This window comes from Capricornis sumatraensis, chromosome 20 (genome assembly GCF_032405125.1).
Source record: "Capricornis sumatraensis isolate serow.1 chromosome 20, serow.2, whole genome shotgun sequence".
NCBI lineage: Eukaryota > Metazoa > Chordata > Mammalia > Artiodactyla > Bovidae > Capricornis > Capricornis sumatraensis.
Genome location: NC_091088.1, coordinates 32,005,213 through 32,020,978, shown reverse-complemented (window position 1 = coordinate 32,020,978; position 15,766 = coordinate 32,005,213). Strand labels below are relative to the sequence as shown.

General features: G+C 53.9%; 1 non-coding gene across 1 annotated transcript; it reads right to left on the bottom strand.

Annotated features, from left to right (window-relative positions):
* Positions 1–100: 100 nt before the first annotated feature.
* TRNAG-CCC (transfer RNA glycine (anticodon CCC)) lies at positions 101–173 on the bottom strand. The gene has a single exon. It is a non-coding gene; the product is annotated as a tRNA-Gly (tRNA).
* Positions 174–15,766: the final 15,593 nt, after the last annotated feature.

The following is a 15,766-nucleotide window of genomic DNA, read 5'->3' as shown; positions in this document are numbered from 1 at the left end:
TCTTTGTTGCAGTATGTGGGATCTTTTTTTTTAAGTTGCAGCATGCAGAATCTTTAGTTGCAGCATGTGGGAGATTTTAGTTGCAGCAGACGGGATCTAGTTCCCTGACCAGGGATCGAACCTGAACCCCCTGCATTGGGAGTGCAGAGTCTTAGCCACTGGACCACCAGGGAAGTCTCTGCCTTGGAGGGTTTTGAGCAGCAGGATGATGTGATAGGATTTCCATGTTAAAGTCTCCCTTCTCCTGCTATGTGTGGAGCAGACCTAGGGCATGGGGGTGGGAGCAGGGAGACCAGTCATTGCAGGAATCCAGGAAAGAGATGCTGAAGGCCTGGGTGGAGGTGGTGGCCCAGTATATTCTGAAGGTAGAGCTGGCGGGAGCTGCGGGTGGATAGGATGTGGGGCATGAGAGACAGAGAAGAGTCCAGGGTGATTTGGGTTTGTCCTGAGCCACTGGAGGGAGAGAGCTGCTGTTTATGGGTCCAGAAGGCCTTGGGAAAAAGAAGTTGGGGTTGAGGGGAAAGCCCAGGCAGTTGGCTTAAACTCGAGCCAGGGGGTGCTGTCAATGGGGTGGTCCATCACCGGAGAGATGGGGTCTGAACCCAGAGCTCTCACCTGATGGGTGAGGAGCAGGTATGTGCTCAGGTGGGACAGGCCAGGATTCTCACTTGCCCAGGACTGGAGCATCACCAGGCACACAGGGCCTACGCTGCTCTCCCCACCCCTGCCCCAACATAAACTGAAAAAAAATCTCGGTCCTCAAAGGACCTCAAAGGTCCTCAATAGGTTATGGGGCTAAAGACGTATGGTCATTTTGGTCAGTTTGGTGTTTAAAGCACCTTAGGATTGGGACTTCCCTGGTGGTCCACTGGCTAAGGCCCTGCACTCCCAATGCAGGGGGCCCAGGTTCGATCGCTGGTCAGGGAACCAGATTCCACATGCTGCAGCTAAGAGTTCACAACTGAAGTGTGAACTAAGAGTGAGCTAAGAGTGCTGCAACTGAAGACCCCACATACTGCAAACAAGGTCTGTGTGCGCGTGTGCGCAGCCGTGCCTGACTCTTCTCAACCCCGTGGACTGCAGCCCACCAGGCTCCTTAGTCCATAGGATTTCCCAGGCAGTATACCAGAGTGAATTGCCATTTCCTCCTCCAGGGGGATCTTCCTGACCCAGGGATCCAACCTGTGTCTCCTGCATCTTAACCTGCTGAGCCATCAGGGAAGCCCTTCTGGGAATTAGGATCATAATATATTTGGGGGCTAAAATTCACCCTAGCACGTGTGTAAACACACACACACACACCCCAGCTGTGTGTTATCCACTTTGCTTACAATGACTTCCTCCTCTCTATACTTATGGAAAGGCAAGTTCAATGTCTACCGTCATGACCCTTCCTCCCTAGAGTTTTCCAAGAACATACCCTCTCCACAAAAGCAGAGTTCAGACCGCTTTTAGAATTCCCCCAGGAATTCTGGTTTCATCAGACCCCTAGAGCTTTGCACGTTCCCCTATGCATTTGTTAATTTTTCATTTTTAAAAATAGAACTTGAATGTCATGCAATACACATTCACTGAGAAAAGTCAGAAGAGCAAAAAGAAGTAAAAAATCACATATGATCCTAGTAACCAGAGGAAGCCACTGCTAACATTTTTGCTTATCCCCTTTCACTTCCAGTGCTAATCTGTACATTTAAAAACAAAAAACACTGTTCTGAAATATCTTTTGGACTCTGGAGCCAGATCTCCTGGTTGAAATTTCAGCCAGTTACTTGCCATCTGTGTGACCTTAAGCAAGTTACTTAACTTCTCTGGGCTTTGGTTTCCTCATCTGTCTAAAAGGAGGAAATAACAGCACATATTTCATAGGGTGAGTTAACATATAGAAAGTGCTTGGGACTGTGCCTGGCACACGACAAATGCCAGAGAAGTGTGAGCTGTCATCACGTTATTATATGTATATCAGGAGACATCTGTTCAGGTGGGCAAGTGACTTCCGGTAGCCTAGTTGCAGCTGCCTGAGCTTCCCTGCTGCGAGTGTGCTCCTGTTTATTTAGCCTCCCCTACTGTCAGGCGTGTAAGTTGTCTCCAGTTGTTTTTCTTTCCTTTCTATAAGCAACTAGGTGATAACATCCTTGAACAAACACCTCTGAACACATCTTTATTTGTTCCTAAAAATTCAACTGCTGAGTCACAGACCATACATGTTTTTGAGCTTTTGATACATCATTGCCATCTTGCCCTTCACAAAACTGAACCAGTGGAACAGCTTGCCCATCTCCCCACACCCCGTGTAAGTACCGGCTCCTCTCCCACCTGGTCCGGCAGCCCACGTGTCCCTTCACACCTGACGCCAGCACCTGAGTGAAGCAGTGAAGGTTACTAAAAGGGATGGGCTAGCAATGAGGATTCAGGGTCCTGGCAGGGGGGGTGGTGGTGGTAAATCTACACCTCAGTTTCCCCCACATATAAACAAATGGGTCAGAGATATACCTGCCCACAATCTAACACTATTTAAATACACATTCCACACGTTGAAATGATACCAAAATTCCAGACTGAACTGGCCAAAGTTCGGCTTTCTAATCACACATCAAGCATATTTTTGAAAGTTTCCAGCGTCTAATACTGAGGCTCCCAAGGGACCATTTTTCAGAGCCTTCAATCTGCCATTTTAGAGCTCTGACTCCAAACCCTCCTAGCGACAGACTGCTGGAGAACAAATGCACGAAAACCATCACCTTCCTGCTTGCAGACAGACAAATGTCCCACTTTCCCCATCTCACTAAGGAACAAAAAAAGGCACCGAGCGTCTGTCCTCTGAGGCCTCAGAGAGCTTATGCGTGGGCAGGACGGAGTCCTGGGTCCTTCTTACCACGCTAACGAGGGAGGGCCTTTGTTCCCATTTTATTGATAGACAGATGGAGACTTGGAGAAATTAAGAATATGCTCAGGAGCTGAGAGCAGAGAGGAGACTCTGACATTCACACCCTCTGATTCCTGAATCCCTGCTCTCGCTGTGCGGGAGCACCTTGGAAGGGCATCTGGAAACTAGGTGCTGGCCGCCTAAGCATTGCTCAAGGGCGAAGGACCACCCCCTCTTCTCGCTGAAACAAAGAGACAGGCTCAGGCTGCCCATAACAATTCACGGGCATCCTTCCAGCCCCATAAGTGAGGGGGACCTAGCTTTCCCTACCTTGTGTCAGAGCTGTGGGCATCAGACCAGCAGGACCCAACCCTAGAAAATCATGTCTCCCCTTCCCATGTGACGGGGAACCTAAGGCTGAAGCAGAGTCCCCCAGAGGCACATCTCAGGAGGCCTGGATTGTGTGGAGAGTCCAGAGGAAGAAAGGAGCTGGAAATTCCCTGAAGAAGGGATCCGGTGACTGGAGCACAGAGGGAAGGGGAGGAGACCCCAGGACATAGCTTAGGGACAACGGCCCCACCTCTGCCATTCACTGCCCACCTGCCAGCTGCTCTCAACGTTTTACACACAGTCTCACCACTGTCGGCGGCACCAGGACGAGCCCATTTCACAGATGAGGAAAGTGAAGGGTAGAGCAGCTGTGAGACTGGCCTGGAGGAGCCAGGCAGTTAGAAACGCATAGGATGGCTCAGGGCTCAGGGCTCAGGACTCAGGTTCGAAACAAAGCACCACCTCTTCTCAGCCATTTGACATGAGGCAGACACTGGCCTCACTGGTAAAATGATCACAATAATGAAATGGGAGAGTGTGAAAACTATAAACAGCTCAATAAACATCAATTGAACAGCGGTTCAGTGAAATAATTTCCTAATGCTGATGTGCAGGCAGGGAGTTGGAGACCTCTATGAAATTATCCTGGAGATGTTGCTGAGCCTGGCTCAGTCAACAATTATTGAGCGCTTACTGTATGCCACCACAAGAAACCAGCCACCACCTGTGACCTGCTCATCGGCCAGTGGAGCAGATGGGTCAGGTTTCCACAGATGCATGCGACAGGGATAAAGCGGGTGAAGGCAGATCCAGACTTCCCAGTGGCCAATCAGCCAGGGCAGCTGGATTCTCCATCACAGGGACAGCTAAGACCAAGGGACCTGAGGGGAGATGAAGCCCGCGAGGTGCCCACCAGGGGCCAGGCCCCAGCCAGGAGTGTCTCCTGTGCCATTTCAGCAAGCTCCACCCCAGCTTACAGAGGGAGGGGTCAACAGTTTCACCTCTAAGATGAGAAAACTGGAGTCAGAGAGGTTAAGCCACCTATCTGAGGTCATGCAGCTGGTGAGACCAGTAAGAGGATGGGAGGGAGTTGGAGAAAGAGAGAAGGCTGGAAAAACCACTGGAGCAGAGGCATGCCCTGTCTCCCAGGGCCTGGTGAGAGAAAATGGCAATGGGACCCAGGACTGAAGACAGTGACCGAGGGAGCCCTGTTCCAGCCTGGCCGGGGCACAGAGTCTGCAAGAAGTGGGCAAGTCTGTCTGATGAGGGAGGAGGGGCCCTAACCTGTGTAGCCAGAGGATGAGGGTACACTGTATTGGGACCCCAAAGCCTGGAGCCCCACCAGAGCCCCCACACATGTCTCCCACCAATATTCCTCCTCCAGGCCCTTCTGGGGCTAAAGGAGAAGGATCCAGGAGTTCTGTCCTGCGTGGGGAGCTCTAAAAACCCACCCACGGAGTGGTGAAAACTTTCGCTCAGGGGGATTAACAAGTCCAGCCACCTGTGCAATTCCCTTTGAAGTCGGGAGGACTGGCCTGCCTCAGGTGAGTTCTACAAAGAAAATAGGCAGGGAACTGGCGGGGGAGCTGTTGGCTAACTGGGCTCAGATCTTGCTCTTCTGTATGCTTGGTCAGTGTTCCCAGCGCTCCAGGAACAGCGCCCATCTCCTCTTCTCTACGAGCCTGGCCTGAGCCAAGGAGGGCTCACTGTTACTTGAACCCATACCCACAACTCCAAACTTTACCTACCCCTCCCCCGCACTCCATCACACACGCTCCAGCCCTCCAGCCTCTGCTTAGTTCAAGCCTCTCTCATATCCCAAGCCCTCTGCATATGCTGGTCCCTCCATTCTTCAGCCTGTAGCACTGCCTCCCTCTCCATTAAGAGAAAATCTGTCTTTTAGGGTGCAGTTCAAATGCTGCCACACGCTCGCATCTCTCCTGCCCTTATCTCCCACATCAGGCTCCAGCCTGCTTCCTTAGTGCGTCCCCACACCAAGCCCCCTTCCCTGTCCTGTCCTCTGTCCCCATGCACCCGGTGGCAAGGCCCTCCAGGTGAGGGACTGAACCTCCCGGGTGCCAGAGGACATTTTCTGGAACCCATGTGTCCTTGCAGTACACGCTGACTGGGCACCCCAGAGCCCGGCACCTGGGGGCATCTGGACCTCCCTGCTGTTCCCAGCCCCCATCCTCCTGTTTAGGTCTCTCTGCACCTCTCCCCTGGGGAGACCACTGGAGCCACCAGTAGGGTTGGCCCTTCCTGTCTGGGAGAATGTCTCCACCCTTCAGACCCCTTGCCCGTCTCCTTCCTCTTCTCCAGAGCAGACCCAGTGTCCTCTTTTGCTTCCAGCCACTGCTCCCGGGATGTGGTTTCCAGAAGAGTGGCTGGCCACTTCTTCAGAGGGGCCCAAGGCTGAAATTTCCTGGTCATCAGGGTCCAGTCTGGCTCCCCATTCTCCTGGTCACTGGCCTCTACTCCCAGCCAGTAACTTCTCCTCCCAGGGAGGGCTGCTCAGATTGCCACAGGGAGCCGGAAATCCGAGCCCCCTCCCTCGCCAGCCCCGAAGTCTATTGGAGCCCATGGAGCTTCTTTCTTGGGGGGAACCGATCGACACTGATAGAAGGGCAGGGGCTCCAAGCTCCCTTTCTTCTTTTGAAGACCTGACTAGAGCTTGACTCCGGCGGGCCGCTCCCCCGACCACATCCCGGCAGCAAGCGCTCTACCCACCCCGACGCCGACCGCGGAGACTCAGAGAGCAAAGCCGGGCAGGGCACCGCCCCAAGTCCCCTCCCGGGGCCCGGCTCTGCACAGGAGCCCGCAGCGCACAAGGTAGGAATGAGCTGGTGTCCGCACCCCCTCCTCCTGCGCCAACCCGAGACACCCCAAAGCCCTGGCCGCCGCCACCGCGCCCGGCTCCTGCTCCGACTCGGAAAGGAGCTGGCGCCGAGGCCGCGCCGAGGGGCGGCGGCCGGGAAGGGTCGGCGATACCTGTCAGCAGCTCGATCTTGTGTCCCAGCACCTTCATCTCGGCGTCCGGCGCTGCCCGGCTCGCGGCTACGGCGTCGGGGGAGTGCGCTCGGCGGAGCCAGGGACAGGAGCGCCGGAGGCGAGGAGGGAAGCGGCAGGAGAGCGAGGGGCGGAGCAGGAGGAGCCGCCGGGAGCCGGGAGCGCTCTCGCCGCCCCCCACGCCGCGCTCCCCCCCTCCAAACCGGTATAAAAAAATCCACCAATTGCACAACCGCGCACCCCTAAAAGGCGCCCGCCGCCACCTGGTCCGGGTGAACTCCGGGAGGCGGAGAGAGAGCGCGGGGTGGGCGCGGGTGACACTCCGGGAGGCGACGGGAGGGGGCCCCTCTGCCCGCCGCGCGTACAAAAAGGCCCTGCCGCCCCCGATGTCGCGATCGGGGAGGCGCGGGGGGCGAGGTGCGGCGGTGGCCCTGGCCGGGGTGGGGGGGGTCCCCGTGTCGGGCCGGGAAGGCGAAGAGGAAGAGCCCTGGCGGGGTGGAGTGGGGTGGGGAGATGCCGCCCTCCTCGGCGAAGTGTGGCCCGGCTACAAGGCGGCCGGCTCGCGGGTCTGGGTCGCGCGCGGGGGCTGCACCGAGGCGGTGGGGCCAGCCGCGGCTGCAGTGGCCGGGGGGTGGCGGGAGATGGGCCTCGGGGCGCTGCCGACTCACCTAGAGAGACGCGAGCAAGACAGACGCGCAGGCGGGGAGCCAGGCCTCCGCGCCGCCGCCGCCAACGCGCGGGTGCAGGTGCGGGCAACCCGGGGCCCCTCCGCAGAGCCACCGCTGCTGAGGGCGGGGGCCGGGCGGGGGCCGGGCCGGGGGCGGCGCGCCGCGGGGGGCGTGCCCACGAGGGCGCGGGGAGGGTGGGCGCTTGTCCCGGTGCTGCGCCGGGCCTGGGGGCTGGACCCGGGAGGCGGTTCCTGGGCGCGCGGCTTCCGCCTCCCGCAGCAAGCTAGACACCGGGACACCCGAACCCAGCGGAGAGCCCGGCTTGATCGGCCTGCTCCTCACCTCCTGCAGGAGGCCGGAGGAAGGGTCCCCGCTGCTCCGAGTGCGCCGGGAGCGGTGGGAGGCCCCGCCCGCCCTGCCCGTCCCCTGGTCACCGCGCCACGTCGAGCTCCCGAGGGAGGAAGCGGTCTCTGCCCTAGTCTTTGTTTAGATTCCCCGGGAGCCGGAGGAGACAGCACCCCGCTCCGCCTCCCCTGTCGCTGGGGGACAGTCCTGGGGGGAGTCTGAAAGAGCCAGGTGCTCAGCGGGGCTTTGGGTCGTCGTCGCCTGTTTGCAGAGCCTGAGGGTTTCCTTGGGGAAACTCATGCGGGAGTAACTCCAGGCACAGGTGTTTGGGGCCCTCAAGTTCCCCCTCCCTACCCCCAGAGCTTCCTCCCCACCCCCCTAACAGAATTTGTCCAAGTCCCTGCTCTCCGCCATTCACCCTCTATCATCTGAGCCAGTAGGAACCTGGGGACCCCTTTGGTCCTCACGCTCCTCTGGTCAGGCCCAGGGACCTTGCTCTCACCTGTTACCCCAGGAGAGGGAGCGCCAGCGTCCCCGGATGGAGTCCTATTGTAGGGAGAATGGGAATGAGATGACCTGAGAAACTTTACTTGGGGGAGGGGGGCAGTTCAAGTGGAGGGCTCCTGGAGACCAGGGTTCTACCTGGGTTCTGCCACTGACTTTGGGCGGGGCTCTGCCCCTCCTGATCCAGCCTTTTGGGGGCACAGTGACTGTATGGGACCAGGTCATCTGGGCAGTCTGGGATGTTTCAGGCTGAGAGGTCAATGTGATTCTTCAAGGTCTCTCCCCTCTTAACTGGATCTTTATCTGGACTAGTTTGTAGTCCCATCTTTCCCTCAACTCCAGGCTTCAGAGGAAGCTACTATGATCTTGAGGTAACCCACTCACCAATGTTTAGAAAGCTGGTAAGACTTGGTGGCCTCAGATGGGGTGCATATTCCTGCTTGGGGTGCAGTATATAGACTGCAAGCTTGGGTTCTCCTTACAACCCTGGGACTCACCTTGGGGAAATCCTTGCCTCTCAGTTTCCTCCTTTGCAAAGGGGATGCTGAGGGGAGGTGGTGACAGAGTAAACCTCTATATCCAAAACACCCAGGAAGCCGGTTCTATAGATACAAGTCTGGAGCTGGTCCTTAAGAGCACAGGCTGGTTCTACAATTTCCTGGTTGTGTGACTTATCCTCTCCGAGGCTTCATGTCATACTCTGTGAAACTGGGATGATGCTGACCTCAGAGGGTGCCTAAGAATTCACTGATGGCATAAAATGCTTTAGTATAGTGCCAGACACACAGTTGAAACACTCAGTAAATAGTCCCTATGATTACTGATGATAAAACTGTAATTATTGTATTAGAGATTCTTTCAGGGCTTTTCTGAATTCTACCCTTTCCAATAATTTCAGAGCTAGTCATTGAACAAAACTGAATGCTGATGTTCTAGTAACATAATTCACAAGGCCTAGCCTGTTCTAAATTCCCTGGAGGGAGACAGGCCCCAGGAGGATGTAAAAGACTGCCTGATAACAGATTTGACGCTGTGACTCAACTGTCTCTGTGCAGAATGCTGTCTGCCAGGGACTTGAAGTAACGTGGACAACCCACCTGGCTCAGAATGCATGAACCCCAATGGGCATTCAAGGGGTCAGGTTGAGGGTATGAAGTCCTAAGAAAATGTAGCGATTCAACAGATGATGAAGCAATGTGATTGTACGAATACTGCCCTCGTCGGGGCCTATTGCATCAAGGAAAGTTGCTTCAGGTATAAGCAGGGAGGGGGGCTCTGAGCCCTTCTGGAAGAGTCAGTCACGCTGGGCAGAGGAGTCCCAGCTGAGTCAGTAGATGGACAAGGGCTCCATTCCTTTTTCTCCAGGGCTCTTCTTCATCCTTGTGATGGAAGCATGGTGTTTGGAGGCAGGTTGGGTGGCAGAGTTTTAGACATATATATATATTTTTAAAATTTTTATTTACTTATTGGCTGTGCTGGGTCTTTGTTGCTGCACATGGGTTTTCTCTAGTTTTGGCGAGTGGGGGCTACTCTCTAGTTGTAGTGTGCGGGCTTCTTACTGTGGTGGCTTCTCTTGTTGCAAAGCACAGGCTCTGGAGCGTGGGCTCAGTAGCTGCGCCACCTGGGCTTAGTTGCTCTGCAGCATGTGGGATCATCCCAGACCAGGGATGGAACCAGTGTCCCCTGCACTGCAAGGCAGATTCTCAAACCACTGGATCACCAGGAAAGCCCCTGGCAGGGTTTTTAACAGAGGAAAGCAGGGTATGGCAGATGGCCAGGGTGTTGACTGGGAGAGGGGGCCTCTAAGACATGTCCCTCAAGCCTCACTCCTCATTATGAGAAAAAGGCTGTGAAAGTTGCTGCCCTCTCTGGACTTACCTTTTTCCCATTTGTAGACCAGGGAAGAGACTGCCTCAGCTGCAGACAAGATCCAGCCTATCTGAAGATCTCTCTGGGCCTTCATTTCCCTATCTGGAAACTCAAGCAAAGATATCAGTCTGGGTGGCTGCAGGAACTAGAAACCTACTCTGTCTGGTGTAAGCAAAACAGAGCTATGTTAGAAAGATGGAGGGCAGCCCTGGGGATCTCAGGATGCAGGCCCAATCCCGAAGTATCGATGCTATGCCCCCACAGATGCTACCGCAGCACCGCCCCTGGGCAGGGATGTGGGATAATAGCATCAGACCATGGCTGCCTCTGAAGCAAGAAGTGCTATGGCCACTTTGTCACTAGGATGAATTGTTCATATGGTCTTGGCTTTCTTATGTTACCAGATTCTAATTCACAGACAAGAATGGGATGTGTGATTGGAGGTGCCTGGACCACGTACTCTGTTAAAGCTGCAAGGGAGGCTGGGAAAAGGTATTTTCAGTTCCTCTGGTGGGAGGTGGACCCTGCCTCATAGGAAGGGCATGTCAGATGCTGGTGGCCGAAAGAGTGACGGGTGCCCACTTCAGATAATGATGGACTCGTGAAACTGCTGTGAGATGACGCACACGGGCACTCAGCTCCGAGCCTGGCATGGAGGGAACACAGTATCCTAGGTCGTTGAAAGTCATATCACACTGCCAATCTACAGTGTCAGGCAAGGATGCTCCTACATCCTTCAGTCTTTGATTTTTCAGCAGGTGAAAGACACAAGGACCTTGAGGACAGTATGGCTTGCTGCCCTTCCAGATGCAGAGGCAGCTCTGGTCCCGCTGCCAGGAGGACAGGTGACTGTGTTTTTCCATTGTGGTGATGAATTGGGCTGAGTCACCATCCCTCTCCAGTCCCCTCGTGACCATGACTGGGAGCAAGTGAAAAGAACCAGCAGGTGGGGTCAGGGGCACAAAGGAGCCTGGGGCCATGGAAGCGTCCTCTCTTAGCAAGGGGAGGGTGAGCAGAAATGGTACCCCCCCCCAAACACACACAACTAACCCTCCCTACTCGCTCATCGTGAGTCAGACGGCCTCAGGGAGAGAAGAGAGGATCCTTTCTCCTATTTTACAGGCTTGGCTGAGTGCCTCTTTGGTGCCAAGATCTGTGCTGAGTGCACTGGAGAGACCAGAGCAGACCAGGCCCTGAGTTTGCCTTTCAGGTTTGTGCACCAATGCAGGGAGCCAGCTCAGAGTCCCATAATCTGGGTTCTGAGCAGACTCTGCTGACATGTGCAGTTGAGGTTCCTGTGCAGTACAGTGGGGGCCTGGAGGGGTCAGCAAGGGCTTCATGGAGGAAGTGGCATCTGAGCCTGCAGAGAGGCGGGTCAGAGGATGGAGATAGAAGAGGGGGTGATTGGGAGAGATGATCCCTGAATCCATCCATCCATCCAACACTGGGTCAGCCAGGCCCTGTGATAAGCTCCGGGAGGCAAAGAGCTGAGCATGCTGCAGCCTTGCCCTCTATCAGGAGCTCCTGGATTGACGTGGAAAAGGCCGGGTATGCATGAGCAGATGATAAGGAAGCTGAAATGAGCAAGTGGGCAGCGGCAAGTGCCTGATCTCAGGCACTCTGGAATTTCACCAGCCACCAGATTATCTGCTCCCTGCTCCTGGGCCACCCTGGACTACTCACTGGCTATGTTGCCACCTCCTTTTTCCCATAACATGGAGCAACACCCCCCCCCAACCCTGTCCCCCGCCGGGGGTCCACCCTTTGCTCTCCAGGAAACTCCAGACACCTTACTCTGTCCTCCCCCATCCCAGAGGACAGCAGAGCACCCACCAGTTCCCTTTGAGAGTGCTCTCCATCTCCCCGGAAGCTTTACCAGACATATGCAGCCCCAGTATATGCCGAGTCCAGCAAAGGGGTGATCTGATAATATATCTTTAAAATTCCAAAAGTCATCTATGCTCAATGCAGAACATTCAGTGCAGAGGAAAAAATTAAAACCATGCATAATTCCATTGCCTAAAGATAACCAGCGTTCACCTGTTAACATTGGGGAGGGGTACGTCCTTCAGCACTTTGCGTTTTTTCCCCAAGGAATCATACTGCATATATTTTTGCCACTCTATCTTTTTTCACTTGCCAGTAGATCATGAACATTGACCCTGATCAAATTACTCTTCTGCAATGCAATTAGAAGAGCTACACTGTCTTTATTGTGTGAAGTGAAGTGAAAGTCGCTCAGTCATGTCTGACTCTTTGTGACCCCATGGACTATACAGTCCATGGAATTCTCTAGGCCAGAATACTGGAGTGGGTAGCCTTTCCCTTCTCCAGGGGATCTTCCCAACCCAGGGATCAAACCCAGGTCTCCCACACTGCAGGTGGATTCTTTACCACCTGAGCCACAAGGGAAGCCCATTATTGTGTGGGTGCTGCATTGTTTTCTGAGCTAGTCCCACAGTGTTGGGCATGTAGGAATGTTTCCAATTTTTCAGTTAGAAACATTGTTGCTAGCAATTTATGCCAAGATGCTACTTTGCTCACATCTCTTGGATGACCTCCTAAGGCCACCGTGCAGCCTCCTTTTGCCTGGCTGCTTGACCTCTGCCCTCTCTGACCTCTGCCAAGGTTCGCCCATCTATCCTTGACAGGAGACCTATATTGTGGTGCCCTGATTGGCTTTGTACCTATGCAGGTTCATTCAAGGATCCTTGGGGGAAAGTGAGTGATTATCCCACCTTCCCAATTGTGCTAATTTCATTTTAAAGCCTAATTTTTTTTTGATCTTGTAAGGTGTTACCAATGGGGGAAACTGAGCTAAGGGTACACAAGACCTCTCTATAATTTTTCTCAACTTCCTGTAAACCTATCATTACTTCCAATAAAACTTTAAAAAAACAAACAAAGTTCAGGTAGTCCTGGAGGGATCTATTTGGCCCCAGTCTCAGGAACTAATGTTTTTAAGTCTACACTTTGTCACAAGAACCAGAAATAAGAGTTCCCTGTTTCAGTTTCCCCTGAAGGGTGGGAAACGTCCCAGGGAAAGACAGCTCTCCTGGTGGGTGGTGGGTGGCTCTCCAAGCTTTCCTGGATCTAACTCTGCTGCTGAGCTTGATCGTGAGCTTCAGGGGCCTGATCAACCCTGCTTGCAGTGGGAAGGGAGAACCAAGAGGGCAGGGAGGAGGTACAGCTTCCCCCACAGACCCCAGGGAACTCCTGGGTAAACAGCAATTTGCAGCAAGCAGACAGAAAGCCAAAACTTGCTCTTTGGAGGATAGCTACACCATTCTCCTTCCAAAGAGGACACACAAGTCTGGAGAAGCCTCTGTCCTGAAGTTCTGGAGAGAATGGCCTACTTTCTACAGGGTGATCGTCCCAACCTCACCCCAGACCTGAGCAAAAGCCATAGGCTGAGCTGGGGTGCCATGCCCCACACCTGGGTTGGCCCCCAGGCTGAGCGGCCCCGGGCACTCTGCCCTCCTGGGGGCCACAGTGTTCCCACAGTGTCCCCGGCACCATGATAACAGGGCTGGGTGGAGTCAGAGGTTCTCACCAAGTTCCCAGAAAATAGAAACTGAGGAACTGACACAGGCTGCTGTGTGGAGGGGTCCCAAGACCACCCTCGAGCTTGGTTTACTAGAAGGACTCACGGAACTCAGAAACGTCACTTCCCTCATGGTCACCATTTACTGCAGTGAAAGGACTCGGGTCAAATCCCTAAAGAGAGAGAGGTACATGAGCAGAGTCTGGGAGACTCCAGGCGCAAGCGTCCAGGTGTCTTTCTCAGAGGAGTCGCACACAGGCACGGTCATTGCTTCCAGCACCGGTAGGTCACATCACAAGTGGCGTATCCACCAGAGGTGCGCACCTGAGCCCTGGGGCGCAGGGTTTTAATTGGAAGTCAGTCACATCAGCACACAGTACCAAGTGACTGACCTAAGCTACTCAGTCTCCAGGGCCCCAGAAGTGAAACTGACAGTGTGTCCCAGGGCCACACAGGCTTTCCCCAGAGGTCACAATGTGAGCATTCACTGTCTGATTAGACCCTGCAGTGTGGCCCAAGGCCTTAGACACACAGGAACACTCCTGTCAGGCATTGAGATCACCAAGGGCCAGTCCTTTTTGGGGGAAAGAACAGGATTTGAGCACCCAAGCCTGCTGAGTTAACCCCTTATGGCAATGATGACAATCACTTATTTTGCCACTTACATATGCAAACTGTCATCTGTTTTCACTGTGATTTCATACAAGGAAGGAGGCTGAACTGCAAGAAGGTAGTCCGGACCTCCTGGCGTGATAGGGGCTAGCGCTCCCCAAGAGAAGATACGTGGAATCCACATGGTTAGTTTTGAAGGTGAGAGAATGGCCATGATCCACGAGTGTACATCAGGAATGTGATATACACGCTATTCTTGTTTGTCCACACAGTTTTGTCCCCAGTCAAGAAACAGATGAACTGGGAAGCTCCCTCTGGCTCCCATGTGAGCTCGGGTCAGATGTCCCTGCTCTTGGAAAAGAACAGGCTCTGCTGAGGGTGGGAGGACTCAGTCTGGGACCCTCCCTGAAGTGTCCAAGCCCAGTTTGTCCTTTCTTATCTGGAGCCTTGCTGGCGTTGCAGCTTATCCCGGGAAAGAGAGGAGCCCGTTCTTTCTAACAGTCCCTACCCTGGCCCTTAGCCCAGACTCCAGGCACCCCTAGATCAACTCTAGGGTAGACCAGATCTTCTTCTAAGGTCCCACTTCATCCCATCTCCTCATGGTCCAGCCTCCACGCATGGAGCTGAGCCATCAAAGCCTAGGCTGTTGGCCTGAGCAGGCCTCGAGATGGGGAGTCAGACAGCCTTGGGTTTCACCCACTCCGTAGTGGCCTTGGGTAAAATCACAAACCTTCAGAGTTTCCTCCTCTCTCAAACAGGTCTAACATTAAGCAGTAAGGAGTCATGAGTTGCTGACTGAAGAGCCCTCAGCCCAGGGCCTAGTTGGGGCCCATTGACTAGTGCCGCTTAGGACAATGAATTTTGTGGTTCCCGGCACAATGTATGGGGGTGGGTGGGATCCCTGTGACGAGAACAGCGGGTGCAATGACACATCCTGCTGCCTTGGAGCTGGGTGTTCATAAGCCAGGGGTCCCTATGGTTTCTGGACTTTGGGAGTAGGAACACAGCTCATGTACATAGCAGGAAGAGATCTGATGGGCTGTTGGGGTATCATGAGGATGGAGAGGCCTGCTCACCCCAGGGCCTCTGCACATTGCATTCTGACTGCCCAGGGACCCCTTCCTTCCACTTCCTATACCTCCCTGGGCTAATCCTGCTCATCCTTGGGGAATTTCAATTTAGACTTCACCTGATTCCCTTCCTCTGTGCTCCCATCATATCACATTCTCAATAGTAATACCACTAATCATCGTATACCATTTAGGAAGCCCTTACTATGTGCTAGGTATAGTGCTAAAGGCATTACCTACATACAGCATCTCATTTGATTCTCCCAACATTTTAAGAGATAGGTAAATCTCTTGTTTTTCTGATTTTACAAATGAAAAAACAGGTTCAGAGAAGTGAAGTCATTGGCTTCACTGTATAATGGATGTCTGTGTGCCAGCCCATCTCTGCCCTGGACTATGAGCTTCCCAAGGGCAGGGGTTGTGTCTTGTTGGTGGTTGAGCCTCAGCACCCAGCACTGGGCTACTTAGGATGGGCTCAGTAGGTGGGAGTCTCCAGCAGTATTTGTTGAATACGTGAGTGAATGAGTGAATGCTTGCAAAGTACTGACGCAGTGCTTGGCACACCATGGATGATCTGTGGTTAGCAGAAAAATGCCTTCCCTCAAATACATCCGTGTCCTCCTCCCTGGAGCCCGTGAATATGTTACATGACTTGGCGGAGGGAAATGAAAGTTGCAGATGAAATGAAGTTGCTAATCTGCTGCCTTGATAGTAGAGAGATTATCCTGGATTATCTGGGGGGACCCAACACAATCACATGGGACCTTAAAAGTGGGAGAGGGAGGCAGGAGGGAACCAGAGACATGGCAGCATGAGGACTTGGCTTGACCGCATTGATAGCTTTGAAGATGCAGGAAAGGGCCACGTGCCAAGGAAAGCAGATAGTCTCCAGAAGCTGGAAAAAGCAAGGAAACGGATTCTCCTCTAGAGCCTCCAATAGGAATCTGGCCCTGCC